Source organism: Rhinopithecus bieti, unplaced genomic scaffold (assembly GCF_001698545.2).
Source record: "Rhinopithecus bieti isolate Rb0 unplaced genomic scaffold, ASM169854v2 scaffold_17939, whole genome shotgun sequence".
NCBI classification, from domain to species: domain Eukaryota; kingdom Metazoa; phylum Chordata; class Mammalia; order Primates; family Cercopithecidae; genus Rhinopithecus; species Rhinopithecus bieti.
In genome coordinates this window covers 3,013,388-3,031,570 of record NW_016809446.1, presented here as the reverse complement: position 1 = coordinate 3,031,570, position 18,183 = coordinate 3,013,388, and positions in this window count along the sequence as shown.

The window sequence follows — 18,183 nt, the reverse complement described above, 5'->3', positions numbered from 1 at the left end:
AAAAAAAAAAAAAAAAAAGAAGGAAAAAGGGAGAAGGGACTAAACTTTTTTAAGTACATGTAGTAAGAAAGAGAAAGTGTTATAGCTGGGACAATGTTTTTGAAATATTAACAGATGTATTTTCTTCCCCAGGAGTCCTTGTGTTTCCTACCTTACCCATTGAACCAAACACCAGCATTCCTTATTTCCAGAGGAGAGGGTAAGTACATCAGAGAATCACATTGTCATTCATCAGCTTTGATCTTCAAATCTGGCTTTTTTAAAGTCAGTAGCTGAGACCAACCTGGAATGTTAGGCTTTCTGGTATTATTGTGAAAAAGGGGATTTGTGGGTTCCAATGAGCCAGAGCTCAAATGACTCAACATAGTATTTATAGTATAAAACTTAAAGAAGGGATGAAACATGAGGTTTTTTAAATGCAAAAAGGTAAATAGAAAGCTTTTAATGTGTGGAGGGTTTGGGAGGGGAACCGGGTGAGAGAGATTGAGCCTATTGAATCATTCTGACAGGGGTAGATGCCTAACCTGCTCTCAAAACATAGTCAGAAAACAGTACAAGTTCTTGGGAAAACCACTCACTCAGAATAGCACCAAAGCAGCATGGCAGGCATGGTGGAAGGACCACCACAAAAGCTGGGGAATGTTTTAGGTAGATGAGCTTAAGAAGCCTCCTAGAGTTTCAGAGTCTACTTTCTGCACAGAAAGTAGCCATGAGTTCTTCAGCATCCCCTGAGGAAAGACAGGGAAGTGCTCAGCAGGCCTGTTGCCTAAAGAGAGCCAGAGTTAGGGCATGAGGTGTAGAGCCTGAACATCTAGCCCAGAGGCCTAGGCAGGCCCAGGCAGACCCAGTAAGCCAGATGCTATATATGAGGTCCACAAGCTAGAAGAGAACTGCTATGTCTCAGCAAAAGCCTGCAAGGACCAGAGAAGACTCAAGGAACAGGACACTCCTCCCCTCCTGCCAGGATGACCTATAAGCCACCCAGTAACTTAGATCATCTATAAGGATAATCAAAGAAGGGGCCAGGAAGAGAACATAGAATTTGATTGAATAAACTAGGTGTGACTAAATTAAATTGAAACAGCAAAAGTAACTGTTTTCAGCCAACTGAACAAATGGGGACTTGACCTAAGTTACGTTCAGTAACAGAAAAATAAAATGTTTCATTTCTGTATACTTGAGTTATGACTGTAAATTTTAAACCCATTACAATGTCTCATCAATTATATATTTCTATGTCAAGTAGATTTACTGAGACCTCTTCAAAATTTACTGCCTATTCATTCTAAGATACTTTCAAGTTAACAAAAACATGCAATCAATGCTACATACTGCAGTCAATAACTGCCACAGTGGGACAATCCTAGAAATGTACAAATCTGGCCCACAGCAACATATAGTAATGATTTTGAGGAGTTGTTATAGGAGTGGACGGTCATTTATCTTTCCAGAGTGAGTTTGCATTAAGCAGAAGAGAGATGAAGTGATTATTACGGTTCCTCCTCTTTCAAAGGTGCCCTTCATCCCTTTCCCAGCACAAGTGAAGATATACCAGAAGGAAGCAGAACATCCATCAATCACTGCAGGGCTGGCTGCATGCCTAAGCAACATGTGCATCCATGAGCAGTCCCTGGCAAGCAGTCTCTTTGCCATCGAAACACTGCTTATTTCCCCACAGGGTATCCTGACACTTCTTTTAAGAAGCTGTGTGACAGCAGCAACAGAGTGCTAACTCATCAGAATATGTGGCAGGAACATCCAACATGGCTGTATCACTCAAATTACACTTTGACTAATCAAGGAGCAACCAACAAAGGGCAGCTAAGGACTTTGGCTTAATTCAACAATTCACTGTCTGATTAAACCAAGGGGAGAGAGTTCTAGCCATTGGTTGCCCTGTTTCCCAATGGCTATCCTTTGAAGAGATGGAGGAACAAAAGATAATTTCTGATTACTCTGAAATGAACTTGCTCCCACAGTGTTTATAAATGATCATTTGATTAATCCCCCTGGTAGGCCACTGTCTGGTGCATGATCCCTCAGGTTCCTTCCAGAAACAGCGGCAGGGATCATCCAAGAAGCCTCTAAATCGCAAAACTAGGAAACACTTAAAGTGACTAGTTTCCAGAAAATATGTGTTTGTATAGTTTTACAGAGTCAGATAAAAAGCATGTTATCACTGTTTACAGCCCAATGAATCTTGATATTCACAGCTTCAACTGGTACAAATATGTCTTAGGAAATGCACTCCTTTGTGAAGGTAGTACCTGAGAACACAGACTCAAGAGCCTGACTTCCTGGTTCATATTCTGGCTCTACCACTTGCTAAATGAGTGAACTTGGGAAAATTGCCTAATTACCCTCTTTGTACCTCAGTTTTCCATCTGTATAATTAGAATAATGATATTACCTATGTCATAGCATTGTAGTAAAGATTAAATGGGTGATTTCTAGGCAGAGTGCATGCAACAGTGTCTAGCATATAGTGTCATAGAACTATTAGCTACTCCTTGCTGTTATTGTAGTTATTTTTGCAATCTCAAGACCCTATTCATGGGGTTTCAGTTCTCCAAATCCCTTACAGTATCTACATTTAACCCTTCAGAAAACCAGAAACTATTTCCATGGATTAAAGTCTTCTTTGAGTCCAGACGACTCATCCATATGAAGTAGTATGGGAAAGACAGTGATAGGCCTCGCCAGGTGGCAATTCCCTGTCCTTCACGGTCACGCTACTCTCCAAGAAAATCTTACACCTGTAAAGTGACTTTCCTCCCCCTTACCATTGCTCTTCCCCACATTTCTCAAGTTAATTGGCCCCTTGTTCTCACGGTGTTGTCCACTACCCACATTAGCTTGATAATAACTGAGATTGGTTCTTGCAGGATCACCTTCTTGAAGACCTGTTTAATCTAGGAGGCCTGGTCAGTCATAATCAAAGAGTATGATCTTTAAAACTGAGTACTGTGTCCTATCAAAACTTTAAAAAATATTTCCCATTTGGACTGTTGGTTGGCTCTCTGTCCAGTTGGTAGATCTGCTTACCAGATATAAGGCACCCTAAATAGGAACGGTTTTATTGGCATTAAACTCACTGGTAAGCACATATGTTTATTTAGAAATAGTTATTTCCTAAACCAAAGATTTTTAAAAATAATTTCAAACTAAGTGAGCAATTCAATTTAATAGAGCAATTCAAAACTTTTAGCATTAGGACATATACCACTACAGGAAAGTTTAAAGCATTTGGGTATCTTTCTTGACCAAAAAACTTTAATTAAAAAAAAAAAAAGACACAGCTATTAGCTATTGCTATTCTTATTCCCTTTCTAACCATCACCCTAGTCCTAAGAAGATACAGCATAGAAATAGAAAAATCTGCAGTTACCTCAGATTTACATATGGCTATTTCAAAACAAGAGTAATTTGGAATTTCAAACTGCTAAGTATAAAGCCATTCATTTAGTAGTTTATCAGGTGCTCTCTCCATTCTTCAGACTAATTTTTAACCTAATACCTTCCAAGCAATGTATTCCCCTTCCAAATAGCTCCAAGGTCAAAGACTAATTAGCCTTTTCTCTTGAAATGTGGCAATGATACAGACCTTGTTGCTTCACTTCAATGTTTTGAGCTCTCTTATCACCCTCCAAAATTATTTAAATACTCTCTAAAATGCCTCATAGTTCTTTGTGGTCTGCTCAAGACTAATGAAATGCCTAAGCTTTCACCTCAGGGCCCCTAAATAAAAAAACCATGATGCAGAAATGTAGTGTTAATCAGAGACCTAACTTTAAAAGAATACCAAAGAATTGTGTGATTTTTCAGAGTTAACAGTACTCCATATCCTTGGAATAAAGTATTATATAAACCAATCGGAAACTTACTCTCACTGACTTAGGAAACTTGAGCTGCTAACTTAATATGGAAGTATACGTCTTCCCAGCAAATAATAGAAGAAAAAAACTATGTTCAAGTTGTTCACCTCACAAGAACAATGCAGTCTAGAAAACCATGTACCACACAAAGAAACATAAAAAATAGGGTTTTGACTATCCATGCGTACTTAAATTTTAACATCCAGGAGGTCCTACCATCTAGCTAAAGTTTCACCTCATATCAAGGGCAAATTATAATCTTGTTTCCAAATCCTTTTTGGTGGTGAATTGTAAATAATCTAAGCACATCATCTGTCCAAAGAGCATTCTACTATTAACTCCTCCCCATAAACGACCTTTACTTCTGCAGCTCAAAGTTACCAGAAATTCTCTCCTCTTTTTTGTCCTTTCTCATTGAGTAGGCCAAGTAAAACAGAGCTGGTAGGCATAACCTCCTCAAATTTGAACAAACACTTGAATGCAAAACTTCGGGTTGGATTGCCTCATTAAAATGTTCCCGATTGATTACTCTTATTGTTCAGTTTTTCAGTAGGCATGGAATAACAAGTACCAAAGAAACAGAAATCCTAAAATAACTAGTAAATCACTTGACAATTGGGAGACCATTACACAATGCTAAATAGAAACCACAGGAGCCAAGGCTGGCAGAAGAGTACTGTTCAAAATTACAAACTGAGCAGAGAATTATCTGTTCTGCAGAGCTCGTCTTTTTTTCCCCCCATCTTTGCCCTCTGTGGCTAAAATTGATTCCCCAGGGTTTTCAGCCCCAAGGCTGTGATCTCTCAACCTGCTGACAAGTTGTGCCTTCTGTTATCATTTTTTCTATATTAGAGATCAGAAATTTTAAGTCACATCCTGGAGAGTTTTCAAACCTTGTAGTTTTATTCAACTGATGACATGGCAAGAGTTTTTAGGGCAATATTACCAGTTATTTGTCAAAGTATTTAAACAATACTTAAGAATAAAGATTTTTTAAAGTTTTCTTTCTCATGAACATTTTTCTGATATTAACTAAGGCAATTGTTGTCCAAGCTTACCGTGCATAGTAACTGCAAGGAATGATTGTTAGAAATGCATATTCTCGGGCCACACTAGATCTGCTGGATCTAAATTGCTACAGTTAGAGGTAGGGATCTTTATTTTTAACAAGTTCTTCAGTTGATCCTGAAGTAGGTGGTCGTCAGCTACATACATAACAGAACTAGAGTGTGAATGGAAGTTGGGGCATAAAGAAATAGAGAGGCAATATTTACAATGCTGCAGTAAGTTTCTTAAACTCAGTTTAACAGCTGCCTTTATCACTGCCACTCACAGCTACCACCTTAGGTTAAACTAAATAACCTTCCTCAGCCTCAGCTTCTTCATCTAAGGAATGAAAATAATTATACTCACCCCAACACATTGTTTTGTGGATGAGTTTACAGTGTTGAAAACACTTACTCCCTCACGTCAAGCCAGAACCAAAAGAATCTCATGTAAATCTCTCTCTTGTAAAGTGGTTAGCAGAATTCTACACAATGCTCAGTAGTTTGGCTATTATTGCAACATAAGAAAGGAAATTTGATAGAAAATAGTGAATAATTTTATTTTTATAGTTGAGGATAGAAGAAAAGTATAAATTATTAAAATCAATGGAATTTTAAAAAATCATTTAGAAATTATTGGCATTTTCCACAAATACATTTCCAAATCAGAAGAGTCTAATCTATTTGAAAATTTCAGTAACTACACTCATCAAAACCTGTATTACTTAACAAAAGAACAAGTCATTTGTACATGGATTTTATCACTTTGCCCAACTTTTAGCTAAATCACTCCATGCCTTTATCCAAGTCATTAAGTTGCCTTCAGAATCAACTTTCCTATCAATGGAAATAATTATGAAGTGGTAACCCTTACCAAGATATATTATGCTTTTAATAAAATGTTTAAAGTCTACCAGTTGAAAACAGTTACAAGCTTAAATTCACTACAATTTACTACAGGAAACGTGAAATGCATAAGAAGAGAAGACTAATCTGGTGACAAGATTTGAAAATGCTTTTGACTAAAAATGTCTAGCATTATATTGTGTGTATATCTCAAGCTGAAATAGAATAGAATTGAACTGACATGGAGCAATGAATGGGCAATAAAATGGGGATAGAATAAATGCAGTTAAGATGAAACCAAATGGAATCTGTATTTTATCCATCCTCATCTATCTCCACAATACAGTCACTTATTATCAGAATGTCTAACCCAGTTTCTACTTCTAATGTGAAGTAAGACATTCTGTCTTACTTCTAGTGGAAGTATTGATTAAGTAGTGAAGAGTAAGCAAAAATATTCTGGGATGCTATCTTCGCAGACTTTTTCTTCTTTTTGTCAGGTTCAAAGGAAAATGCAGGCTGAAATGAATCCCTCATTGTTTTCTCTCAAGATACTAATGTTATGGCTTAAGCAACTCTAATGCATTAAGTCCAACAACCAAGAGAAGGCAAATGAAAAAACCTTTCCCAAATTGCATAAACCTGACTGGAGAAAACAAATGGTGCAAGTTGACTCTCTGGTTATTAAAGAGGTAGACTCTAAAATACGTTTATTCTGGCAGAGCCTTAAAAAGGAAGACAACATTTTGAACTAGTTGCAAGAGAAAGTGGAAATTATTCTTGGTTTTCTGGTCTTTTCTCTCTGAGTCAACTCAATTTAATGTCTAAATAATGTGTTCTTTTTTTTTTTCCCCCCATCTACTAAGTGCTAAGCCTTAGAAGATTGAAAAATGATTAAGGCTTGGTTCCTATGTTTAAAGAAATGAGAAGAGTCAAAGACATATACAATTAGCTCTAGAGAGAGTTATTCCTTTCTCGTGATTGTCCTAACACTAGCTTTATATTCCCAGTTCTATCTTCACTATAACTCCCTTTAAAAATCTTAATGGGGACATTTCACCATCTTGCATTCAAATATGCATAAAGCCAAACATATAATAATCTCCTCCCCCTAAAAAAGCACTCCACATTCCAAATTTACTCAGGACACTACTATTTTCTCAATAACCCATGCTGTAAAAGTTAACATTTTTTTATTCATCCTTTTGTTTCTTGGCTCATATTCAGTTAGCCACAATGTCCTGTCAAATTTTCCTCATGAATTTACTCCAAAAAAAAAAGTTGTCTCGATTTCTACTACTAACTGCACCCTATTTCAAATCCTCTTGACCTTTTTCTATTATAGTCAGAAATAAATAGGAAAAATAGAGATCTGCCTCCCCCACACCCATGAACTTGGAGCTAAATGAATAACAGTGTAGTAGATGCCATTGCAATGGCTTCCTGGTTCACAAGGTTCACAACTGAGATCCCCAGACTTGGCACCATTTCTGCCTTTCCTAAGGCACTATTGTTTGGTTAATCCAGCCCTTCTTTGAACTATCTTGGTGTATTTCTGATAAATTACCTTAGTGACTTACTGATTTCCATTACTTTCAACCAGAAGAACCTCAATCTTATACAAAAAGAAATAAGATTGAGCATTAAATGAATTAAATCAATACATAAGAGGAGATAGTCTCTCAAATGCATAATATTTTACTTAAAATATTACCAAAAAAGCTTAATTGTGCTGTTGACACACAGAAATCATGTATAAGTGTAAAGCAACTTTTTATGGGGATCTAAGGTAGTTCTGGGTACATCAGAGAGACTGCAATTGGGTCACTAAAAAAGTTTCTGTTTCCTATGGTGGGTAAATATATTTTATCTGATCACGAGGCAACCTAGATAAAATGTGCCTCAAGATCATCACCTTCCATTTGTTCTAATTATATGCCCACTAAATAAGTAATTGAGTACTACTTCAAGTCTCCACAGACAGGGTGACTTGTGTTGAGGATGTAAGCACTTTAAAGAGACAGCTTCTATTTTAAATTAACAATATCCCTATGTATTCGGTTACTGTGAACCTCATACCAAGAGTCCTTTCATTCCTAAGAACACCAATAAATGCAAGCTTATGGTCCTCAAATGCTAGGGAACATAACATTAAGTGTCATTAATTCACAAGGAAAATATCAGTCTCTGAGCCCCTGATGCAACCTTCTCCCACTCCACTACATCAAATTTTAAAGCTGTATGACTGCCTCTCCCCCACAAAAATTCGTTTATTCATTTATTTTTCAACCTTTTTTTTATCTGTCAAGAATATATTAGGTAAAGAAGTATCATGGGTACAAAGATGGACAGTAACAAATAATTTATTAATATTATGCTAGTAAACACAACAAAGAACAAATAGAAGGTTCTATTAAGACACTCAAAAAGGGACTTATCCTGGTCAGGGGTATCAGGAAACACTTCCTGAGGAAACTGCATTAAAGTTGGACCTGAAAGATGGCCCCAGGTTACCCCTTTGAAATCTATTTTTCTGTCGTCACCAGTTTAATATTTAATAGAACTTTCAACACTTCTCTCATGTTCAAAATCTCTACCCACTAAGACAATGATTAAACTGAGGTGACATCTTTAGGGACCACCAGACTAGGTGATCTCTTAGATCCCTTGTAGATCTAAAGATCTCATGATTAGTTTTCAATATGTGCATAATGTTCCATTTTATGGGAGTTCTGCAATTAGCTGGAGGTCCCTTTTATTTTTGTATGTAAGAAAAGTAAATTGCAAAGAAATGTATGTGACTGGCCTCCATTTCTAGTAAAATGAACAACTTAGTATAGGTGTTTTTGTTTATATAGTGTCTTATGAACATAGAGAAATATGTGGAGAAATACACCAAGATATTAATAATGGTTCCTTAAGAGAAAGAAAAAAGGTAGAAGGAAATATAGAAGAGGAAAAAAGGCTGTTGAGTAACTTAAAAATATCAAGGCTTAATTTTAATAAAATTCAAAGACACATATGCCATCTAATTGTGGGTTTTGCCATTACTTTTAACGCCAAAAACAATTACTTTTGCACCAATGTAATATTTCTGCAAATCTGTAAAAATTGGAAATAGAGATTTTGGCATTTACCAAATAGAAATGACATGGATAAATGACAGTATTGATTGATTAGTGACAAGATTATAGCAATTTGTATCATTGTTATCTGTTTTCATTTCAATACTATGCTTGCAATTGAGTAATGTTTAAATCTTTGTGATTTTTAAATACAATCTGTGCTACCTATTCAAAGGCTCTCTTGAATTCAGCTTCATTCTCCCTCTTCAGTTTCCTACTGCTTCCCAAATGTATCCCCAAGCACTTTTATCAGTAACCTCTAGTTTTATGACTCTTGTGATAGATTTCAGGGTGTATGGGGCAAGGGTGGCAGGGAAGTAAGGAAAAAAAAGTCTTTGAATTCTGCTATGCAGCAGGCCCCATGCTAGGTGCTTTTCATTCATAAATCCATTTAGTCTTTTCAATATGTTAAAACGGACATGTTACCGCCTTCTCTCTTTTACAGATAAGAAAACTGAGTTGAGTAACTTCCTTGAGTCCATGGCACTGAAGGAATAAAGCTGGAATTTTCACCCATGACAGCCTATTTATAAAACTCATTCTTTTTTTTTTTTTTTTTAACTATTATTATACTTTAAGTCCTGGGATACATGTGCAGAATGTGCAGGTTAGTTACATAGGCATACATGTGCCATGGTTGTTTGCTGCACCCATCAACCCATCATCTACATTAGGTATTTCTCCTAATGCTATCCCTCCTCTACCCCTCCACCCCATGACAAACCCCACTGTGAGATGTTCCCCTCCCTGTGTCCATGTGTTCTCATAGTTCAACTCCCACTTATGAGTGAGAACATGTGGTGTTTGGTTTTCTGTTCCTGTGTTAGTTTGCTGAGAATTATGGTTTTCAGCTTCATCCATGTCCCTGCAAAGGACATGAACTCATCCCTCATTCTTTACTCACCACACTTTGTCCTCTGCCTCCCTTTCCATGCTTGTCTCCCATTAGTTCCCCAATGGACTCTTCACTGCAGTCATAACAGTCATGTGGGACTGCTTGCATTTGCTAGTACGTGCCATTCTTTTCTCTCACCCAGGCTCCTTTTCCCAACCTTGCCCTTGTCCTTGTCTTTCTCTTTCTCCTACAGGTGCTCCTTCTTCTCCTTCCTCCTCTCTTTCTCTCTCTCTCTCTCTCCATTTTACTTTGCTTGGGATGTACTACTCCTACTCCACCTGTATATTAAGCAAATTCTATTTTTTTCCTAAGGCTCAGCCCAGCTATCCTCTCCTGCAAGCCATCACTGGTATGACATCTCCAAACAGACTCAAGAGCTTCCTCTGTGCTCCCATTATGCCTACTTTTAGACCTCTATTGTGTCCCTTATCACTGCCAAAATTATTTGATTATTTAGCCACCAGCTCACTAAACTTTTACCTTCCCCACTCTAACTGTCAGTCATCATCACGCAGAAGCTATAAGTTCTTTATAATTTCAAAGCCTCATGCAGGACCTGGAAGACATGAAAAATTTAATAAATGCATGCTAAATGAATGAATAAATTAATTGTTCCCTTGAGTTCAGTACACAAATCTAGAGTAATGTAGAGAGGACAGGTCACTCACCTGACTCACAAGACAGAATGAACATGATAGTTTGAGCTGTTCTTAAAACACAGCATAGTCTCTCAGATAAGTTAATTATCTGAGGGAGGTTTTGCATCAGAATGATAGCTGGAAAGTACAAAATTTCAGAGAAATTATATGTGCTTATATATACTAAGTTTTACATGGTGTGCCTGTAGAAGCTGAAGCCTAACTCAGCGATACTCAGCCATACGAAAGATTTCCTTGTCCTTGGTGTGGCACAGAAGCTGGGATAATAGGTATTTCAGTGACCCAAGTAGAAAAATGACTGATGATGATGAGAGACTCCTTTGTTCTTATCACTACAGGAAAGGAGGATCTCCTATTCCCTTCCAATAAAAATTGGGTTTAATTTCCTGTCTGTTCAGTGGATGAGACCTGAGAATTGAATTTGAATAAATTGAGATTTTAAAAACTGGTACTTCTTCCTTTACCAGATTTGGTATAAGTTAGGACTACTGGATTCCAAGCAACACAAAAGTACAGTCAGCAACTTAAATAAGAAACACTGAAGGAGGTTTTGCACAGAAAGAACAGCCAAAAAATAAAGCCTTGGAACCAACAAGAGCTAGTAAAGCTCTCTGGTTCTAGGAAACAGGAGTCAATGACCTTGTCAGAGTGCCATCTTTGAGCTGAATTCACTCCAATTATTTTCTTGTTACTCAGCCTAACAGAGAATCTCGCTGGTCCAGCATGGTCCAATATGTCCATGAATTAGCTAAGGGAGATTGGAGTACTTCTAGGTACAGTCCCACTAAGACTCCAATCACATAAGGATGACAAGTCCCCCATAGGAATACTGGGATACAGAAACCACAAAATGAGAAAACAGATAAATATATTTGGGATGACAAAAATAATATATCCACTACTTAATTTTAGTCCTACTTCGCATTATTTTGAGTGTAAGCTCCATGGAGACAGGAACTTGGATTAGTTTTGTTTCCTACTATATCCTCCTCACTATAATATTAACTAGCATACAGTAAGCATTCAATAAATATTAGTTAAGTTAAGTTAATACCTTGTTTCTAAATAAATTGCCCTTTGGTTACACTAGCTAGATACCATGTAGGTTCCAGAAAGAAAAATATGTACAGTCAGTAAATGTTTATAAAACTATAGAAAAAAAATCAAAGCCTAGGGCAGATTCAAACTGAGAACCCTGAATGGTCAGAGACCTGTAAGAGGGCTCCAGAGGTTTATAAAAGATAAAGAGCATAGTACATGTTAGAAGGAAGGCATGGGGAAGCTGGGAGAAGGGAAGTTATGTTCATTGAGTGCCTGCATTCTAACAGCTGTTCTGGTAGGTGCTTTTGCATATATTGTTTTATTAATATGGTATACCAAAACTTTGGGGAATATACAAAAAGTAATGACCATCGTAGAATGCAGACTCTATTTCCCTCATAGTCATCTATATGGCTAGCCCTTGACCTCAGGTACCCTCCACTAAGCACATATTTGATTTGCACAATTAAGCCATTGCCTCTAGTAAAGAGCAAAGGGTCAGTATTGCTGGCCAAAGAAACGTCAATCTTTCTGGTCCATCTCTGCCTCACCTTCAGGCACACCCACTGCAGGAAATAATGCCAAGCACTTTATATGTGCCTGCATGAGCATTCATTCTTTGGATTAAATAATGTGTACACGTGGGCACAGAGTGTAGAATAAAAGACACTGGAGACTCGGAAAGGTGGGAGAGTAGGGAGGTGAGAGAGGAGAAATTGTTTAGCAGGTACAATATACATTACGTAGGTAATGGTTACACTAAACCCATGGATATACTGCACCATTATGCAATATATCCATGGAACAAAACTGCACTTGTACCTCATACATCTATACAAGAAATTTAATAAAGTGTGCAAACACGACAACCAACTTACCTTTTCAGGTTCTTCCTTCTCCAGTATCCCCCAAAGTTGTTAGCAACAAACTACTCACTCTGTCCTAAAATAAAGTCTGCTGGTTTAAGCCAGTGAAGAAGGTATTTTCAGTTGGTTCTCCATACTGATAGTGAGGTCCAGAAAAAAACATAAAGAACTTCACATTACCTCACCCATGCTTATTTTACAGATGACAAAACAGAAGCTTAGATAAAAAAAGAGAGTTGCCCAATATCTCACAGCTAGTTAGTGTTAGGGCCAGGACTTTAACCTGGATCTTCCATTTTCTAATTCAGTTCTTTTCTTATTTCATCAGAGTTTGCTCAGATGTTGGAATTCCATGGTAGCTTTAAGTTGTTTACAGTAAATAATGGATTAACTGCCTTAATTATGGATTAATATAATTTTTCACTTAATTTAATTATTGATCTCTGTCAGAACATTTTTCACGATCAAATGATTTCCAATACAACAGAGCACTTTTACCTGCTCATAAGAACCCAAGACCAAATCACAGATTTATCATGAGGTATTTTAATTTGGAGGTGTTCTTTTTGTATTTGAGGTCTCACCAAGATGGTAGTATGCTCTTTCTAATTATATAAGATGGTGATGAGGTCCATGAAACCAAGAAGTGATAGCAACTGTCCACTATTATGTCTGCAGATTTTTTAGATCGATACAACCTCAACCATTCAGATAACGATGTTCCTTGGTAGCCAATCCAATAGCACCATCTGGTTGACAGAAGCAAAGGCAAGCAACAGCAACTATGAGTCCAGAATAAGTTGTTATGATTAGAGTATCTCACATCACTTTTTAGATCAAAATTTAGGAAACTATAAGTCCAGATAAATTGTTACGATTCCAGGAGTATCTCAACTCACATTAGGATTCAAAATTAAAATTTATGGAATGAAAATGTACTTCTCTTGGCCTTTTCTTTAATTATCATATCAGTTACATTTCTCACTTGCAAACAACAAAATCTACTCTGGCTAAACTTAAAAAGAAAATTCTTAAAATAACACTTAACTACACCAAAACTTGATCCTTAAAATACAAGAATGATAAATTGGACTTTATCAAAACTTAAAAATTTGACTTCAAAGACATTGTTAAGAACATGAAAACATAAAACACCGACTGGCAGAAAATATTTGTAAATCACATTACTGGAAAAGACATGTATCCAGAATGTATCAAGAACTTTGGTGATCTGCAGATGGTCTCCCTGAAGTATTCAACACTCGCATGTGAAGAAGTTACCCAAGGCTAGAAAAAGAACCACCTGGAAAGATCAGAGGGAACAGAAAGACTAAAAGACCTAATTCACAGAGTACTAGAATCAGAGAAGCTTTGTTTCAATAGTGGGAAATAATTAGCCATAGTCTATATATGGGCCTGATTCCACCTAAGAAGTTATAAGAGCAAGATCCAAAAGGCTCAAACTGTTACCAAGTAATTAGCTGTGACCTATAACAAAACTCAAGGATATTTATTATAAAACAAAAATCTCTAGCATCAAATAAATCAGTATCTGACATCCAATAAAAAATTACCAGCATGCAAAGAAGCAGGAAATATTCATAATGTGGAGAAAAATAAGTCAATCAAAACTAGCCCAGAACTGACCCAAATTTTAGAATTGATAAGGAAATTAAAGTAGTTATTATGACTGAATTTCATAGGTAAAAACAGTTAAGTAGAGTCATGAGAGATATTTTTAAAAACAAGCATTGAACTTACGGAGATAAAAACTAGAATGTCTGATATTAAAACTCTGCTGGATGGGATTAACTCCTGAGTATATATTGCAGAAGAAAAGAGCAGTGAACTCAAACACATAGCAATGGAAACTGTAAAAAATGAAACATGAAAAGAAAAATTTTTTTTTAAAAAATAAACAAAGCAATAGTATACTGTTAGGCAACTTCAAGTGGTCCAATATATGACTCCCCAAAAGGGAGAAATTAGGGAACAGAAAACTATGTGAAAATCAGTGGTTAAAATCTTCTAAATTTGATAAAAACTATAAACCAATAGTAGAAGCAAGCTCAATGATCCTCAAGCACAAGAAACGTGAAGAAAACTACACCAAGGAATATTATAATAAAATTGCCCAAAACCATTAATAAAGAGAAAAATCTTGAAAATTGAGAAAAAAGGAAACATGTAGAAAGAAAAAAGATGAGGATGAAAGGATGATTAAGGATTAAGGATAAGCATATTTAAACTACTAGAAACAAAATCTGTCAATCTAGGATTCTGTAACAAGGAAATCTTTCAAAAACTTAGCCATTAGAGAAATGCAAGTTGTAGCTACCATGAGATGATATTACCTACCTATAAGGGTGGTTACAATTTGAAAGACTAGCCATGGCAAATATTGGTGAGGTCTTCAAAGAACTGGAACTCCTATACACTGCTGGTGGGAATATAAAATGTTACAACCACTTTGGTAAACAATTTTTAAGCTTCATAAAAAGCCTAACATACACTCACCACATGATCCACCCATTGGATCCCCCTTTTCCCCCAAGAGAAATGACAACAAATACCCATAAAACATTTGCATACTAATGCTCTTAGCAGCTTTATTTTGTAGTAGCTAGAAACAAACCGAAATATTCTGATATTCATACAGATGAGTGAGTAAAAAACATTGTGGTACATTCGCACCATGGAATACTCAGCAATGAAAATAAATGAGCCATTGATTGCCAAACACAACAACGTGGAGGGACCTCAAAATAATTATGTTTGGTGAAAGAAGCTAGACAAAAAGATAATCCATACTGTATGATTCCATTTATATAAAGTGGTAGAATTCAAACTAATCTATAGTGACAGAAATAGATCAAGAGTCAACTAGAGACAGAGAGGGTAGGCAAAAAGGAGAGATAATGAAAAGGCATTAAGAAACATTGAGTGTGCATGTTCTCACTTATAAGTGGGAGTTGAACAATGAGAACACATGGACACAGGGAGGGGAACATCACACACTGGGGCCTGTCAGGAGGTGGGGGCAATGGGAGGGAGAGCATTAGGACCAATACCTAAAGCGTGTGGGGCTTAAAACCTAGATGACAGGTTGATGGGTGCAGCAAACCACCATGGCACATACATACCTATGTAACAAACCTGCATGTTCTGCACATGTATCTCAGAACTTAAAGTAAAATAAAATAAAGAAACATTGGGTGTGATGGATAGATTAACTATCTTGACTCTGGCAATAGTTTCACAGATGTGTACATATGTAAAAGTGCGTCAAATTAAATACTTTATAAGTACAATTTATGGGATGTCAATTACACATTAATAAACTTTTAAAATACCTGTGTTATATATTTATCAAAATTATATAAATTTAGCAAAATTAATACCGAGGCATATATCACCATCTTAGGATAAACTGGAATACATGAATAAATCAGAAATTTGATTTTAAAATATAAGTAAATAAACAGTGACGGTTTGTATTTCTCAGAACTTACCTGAGGAATATAACAATAAGCGTATAGATGTGTTTCCAGGAACATGACAGAGACAGGCTGATGAGAAAACCACAGCTACCAGAGCTGCCTCTGAGCACCATACGCTGGAACCCATCTCTGATTATATCACTACAACCCAGAGCAATGTCATTTTTTCATTAGGAACTTTTGCACAAATTATTCCCCACCCCACCCCGGCCCCCGCCAAAGTCAAATACTTCTTCCAACATTTGCATCAGGAAAACGCAAACTTCACTGCTCCCTCATATTGGATGCTTTTGAACTGAAGTTTCAATTGGGTTCATCTGACTGGTGGGGCTTGGGTCATGTGCCTGTATCTAGATGCAAGCAAGGTTGGGAATTCAAGTTCAAAATCCATGTAGGGCAGGAAATACTCATGTGTCAATTTCTCCATCATTTCTGAAGGCCATTTAGAAGATAATGGGTAGCTATAAATAATGATAGTTGCCAATTACAATAATGATTCGGCATTAGACCTATGCCAAACTACTAACATTTCTTTAAGCATCACTTTCTAGGACAGAAATTTTGTACACTTCAGTATTTCAAACTTTAGATGCAACACTTTTTTAATGTTTATTATTGATACTAAAGAGATGAATTATAGTTTCACTTTCAGAATGGCATCAAAAGAATATGACATATATTAGGAATACTTTAGATGCACATAGTCTATTCATTTTTAAAGAATTTTCATATAACTTATCTGTAGTTTCAGAAAGTGGGATTACACCTAGGGCAAAATGCAATCAGTTCTCCAGAAGTTGAATTAAAGTATTAAATAGCAACTCTGGTAAGGCAAAATTAATAATTAATGTGTAAAAGATGGGACAGTTATACGAAGAGCAAGGAACAACTTGGCACAAGTTGATAAACACATCTAATTTTCTACAGAAACTCATGGAGAAACTTAAGATTGTATTCTGATTTTGTTAAGACCATTTCAGAAGAAAATCTTAACTCTGCTGATTTCACTCACATAATTGGTGAGAGAAGGGTAGGAACTAAAGATGTTTTTAAAGCTTTCATTTGGAATTAACAAAAACTTTAAAAAACACAAGAGGAGAAAATTTTGAGGTTAAGATAATAAGCTGAATTTGTTAAATTTAGATTGAAAGGGCCTGCGGGTCACCCACCTGGAAAGGTTCAGCATTCAGAAATGTTGGTTGGGAATTTAGGAAACATGGAATTGTCAGTGTCAGTTCTCAATCTTTATTTTGTTTGTATTTTGTAATAATGAGAATTTAGTTCAGAAAAAAAATAGCTGAAGCTTAAATAAGTTAGAAACTTAGTTCTCTCACACATCTGTTAAGTACAGCAGTTGGGCAGCTATGAGGCTCCACAGAATAAGAGACCCTGTTCCTTTTCTGATGTGACTTCCTTTCCCAAGGTCCAACATGGCTGCTGGTGCCTCAGCCATCGTATCTGTATTCCAGTCATCTAGAAAAAAGAAAGAATTAAAAATAGCAAGCCATTCCCTTTGGAGACACTTTCTATAAGCTGCACATTACTTCCACCTCCATTCCATTGGCCAGAACATAGTAAATGGCCACATCTATCTACAAGAATGGTTGGGAAATACAGTCTTTATTCTAACCACCCATCTATCTACTTGAAAAAGCTGGTCTTCTTTTACTAAGGAAAAGAAAGAGAGCAGATATTGAGCAACAATTAGCATTTAGCTAACATACCTAGGACAAATGGTTCTAGCAACACTAGCAACACTCTCTCTCCCACTAAAGAAATTAAATGGCAGTAACAGCATCATCATAAAGACCGCTGCAAATCTAGTCTAATTTACAAAACTAGAAACTCATAATATTTGGTACCTTGAGAAATATTACTGGCAAATCTCTGGCAAGACACAACAGACCACAACATACGAAAATGTCAGGGCATCATGACTATACAGAACCATGTATGGTTCTTAAACCATATGGCACTTAAACTATCATAGCATTGCCATCAGCAATCTACTGCTACTAATCACTTTTTATAGGGGAAAATGAAAAAATTTCAGTCACATAGATAGCATGTATAATGGCCTGGGTCTGATATATAATTATGATATGAAATTTAAAATGGTGGCTAACAGTTAACAAAGGTATAAAACTCTAATTTTGGATGACCACTTCGTTGGTCAGTTCAAACTACAGCATAGCCATAGAGTTTTGACAAATTATTTAAGACATCCTTCTGAGAACTTTGTGCTGTTTTATATCACACATTTCTCCAGGAAAAAAATTCAAAAGCTACGTACTCTGATTATTCAGATACAAAAAAAAAAAAAAAAAAAA